This window comes from Sminthopsis crassicaudata, chromosome X (assembly GCF_048593235.1).
Source record: "Sminthopsis crassicaudata isolate SCR6 chromosome X, ASM4859323v1, whole genome shotgun sequence".
Lineage (NCBI taxonomy): Eukaryota > Metazoa > Chordata > Mammalia > Dasyuromorphia > Dasyuridae > Sminthopsis > Sminthopsis crassicaudata.
In genome coordinates, this window is record NC_133623.1 from 40,284,124 (window position 1) to 40,286,900 (window position 2,777).

Consider the following 2,777-nt stretch of genomic DNA (forward strand, 5'->3'; position numbering starts at 1 on the left):
CAATTCTCTAGTTCTGGTCTTTACTAGGAGTTCAACCCCTTTGAATTCCTGGGGAGGAGCTTGCATGCTTAGGAGGAGCAAGTTCATTGGTTGAAGTGATTTTTCCCAGAAGCCCTTGCATTATCCCACACCCATTCTCTGGGAGGATAAAAGAGGGAAGTCACTTCTCTGGACAAGAGTTAACAGCAACTGTCTGGAGACAACGGCTCTCTACAGGAAGAAGAATCTGTCCGAGAGATTTGAGTTGACACAGCAGATCTCCCAGAGAGCGATTGGCAGCTTCTGGAGACAACAGCACGCTACATACTGGCGTCTACAATGTGGGGCAAGGACTCTTGCTTATCCTGACAAGGATTTATTCTGAGCCCTTCAGAGGAGCTAGACCAGACCATCGCAGATAATCTATTGAAGAAATTGTTCTGGATATGTGACTGACTCTGGTCTGGAGGACATGCCAGTTTCTGTGGCTCTCTCTCCCTCCTACCAGTCCTTTGCTTGCTGTTGATAATCTGTGGACTCCCACCCAGCATGCCTCTTTTCCCCATCCCCAAGGTTTTGAAGGTATGTCCCTAGGCTCTGGCTGGCATACTCTGGTGTGTTCTGTTCTAATAATCAGAGATCATTAGTGACTTCAGGCTTCCAGGCTTAAGTCCTGCTGCAACCCTTCAAAACTGGAGCCTGTTCGATGGCAATCTGTCTCCAGCTTGACTGCATTTCACGTAATGAAATTATCTGAAAAGAATTAAGATCTGCGTGGTTTCTGGTCAGCCGGATCCCACCATTTATCCAGAGGTTTTGAAGTCATCTGAAAACAAAGCAAACCACAGTGGAACAAAAAATAATTCCCCCAAATACCCTAGTATGTAGAGTCAAGTTTGGATTTTTTCTGGTTAAAAAAAATCTAACTTTCTTGAATTCTTCAGGATCATCAGATCATAGATCTCTATTTTATAGGGAAGGAAAGTGAGGAACAGCAAAGGAAAGCCAAGTTCCCAAAGTTGTGCAGGTAGTGCGTGGCAAATTGGGGATTTAAATCCAACTTTAGTGATTCACTTCACTCATCCTACTTCCTCTGGGAGGAAGTTTTTGTTTTTTGTTTTTGTTTTTTTAGGTCTTTACATTTCACTTAGGCTTCATTTACTAATGACTCTAAGTTCTAAACTCTCTGAACCTCAAACTGCTTTGTAAAATGAGGACGATAATACATTCTAGCCCAAGGCATGGATGGCCCTAAGGTTCCCATCTTTAAGATATGAATTGGCTTTGGTAATGCTGGACACGTGGCACTTGTGACTCGTACTTAGTTGACAGGGCTATCGTTGACCTCTGAACTTGTCCTTTCACACCTCACAGAGTTGTTGTTAGGATGTAGGGAAGAATTGAACGCAAAAACATTCAAGTGAGTTAAAAGTTGATGGGAATTGCGATAGCATTTTGTGCATTGTAGTTCATGGATACTTGGACTATGCTGCTTTCTTGCTTACTTCTCCATCAACCTTTGCCCTTCATACAGTAATTCCTACCAGCTAGATACCTCCCTCAGAGATGTCCCCTTGGTGTCTCAGACTCGGCCTGTCCAAAACAGACCTAATCACCTTTTTCTCCTAAACTTATTCCTGATCTCTATTAATGACGCTGCCATCTTTCCAGTCATCAAGATATCATGATACCCAGGGTCAGTCAGCTCTGACTGGCGAAATTGTTTTATTTTGCCTAGAACCAGGATTCCACAAATGCTGCTTCTTTCCTCCCACCTCTCTCTATTGCTAATCACCCTGCCCAGCCCCCTTTCATGTTGTCTCCTACCATTAGACTCATTCAAATGTAAGCTTCTTGAAGGCAAAGATAGTCCTGTTTTTTTATGTGTATATATGTAGAGTATGCCCTTTTGTACTGAGAACAAAGCATGCACTTAATACATGAGCTCTCTGTGTGTCTCTGTGTGTCTCCGTCTCTTTTTCTCTATGTCTCTGTCTCTTTATCTCGTTCTCTTACCCTTGGCCTTGCTATGTATAATGGCCATCTATTCACAAGAGACCAATGAAGGAGGAAATATGGGAGATAAAATAAAGAGGTTGTGAGATAAATAAGAAAAACAGAGAGTTCACAATGGCCTCAATTTTCTCTATAAAGTAAGAGGCGAGAGGTCCACAAGATGAGAGATTAGATACAGGAGACATTTTGAAAGGCCCAAGGAGAGACACGAAGACCTGACATTTCCAAGGCATTTTAAGTTGCATTTCTCTTGTTAGTGAGTTGAAGTATGTTTTCTTGTGAGCATCAGTAATTTGCGCTTCTCTGAAAAATGGTTCATATTCTTTAAACACCCATGAAGTGAGTCCTTAGAATAGTTTTCTATAGAATCACCAAATTAACCAGGACCTGCAAAGTCATCTGGTCCAACTCCCTTGCCCAATGTTTAAAAACCATTTGGTCATCTAATTCTTGGGCATAATGATGTAATCCCTCACTTTCCCAGGTAGCTTATTTGCATTTTAGGACAGTTCTAATTGTTAGAATGGTCTTATAAGATTATGCGATCCAAGAGTTAGATCTCACAGGGACCTTAGAGAACATCTAGTCAAATCCCTACATTTTACAGAAGAGGAAACTGAGGTCCAGAGAGGGAAAGTGATTTGCTGAAGGTCACAAAGAGAATCCTAGATCTAGAACTGGAAGGCTTCTGGGAGGCTAGATGGTTCCAGCTTTTCATTTTCCTGCTGAGGAAACTGAGGTAGCTAAGTGGTACTGTGGAGTGCTGAGTGCTGAAACTGGAA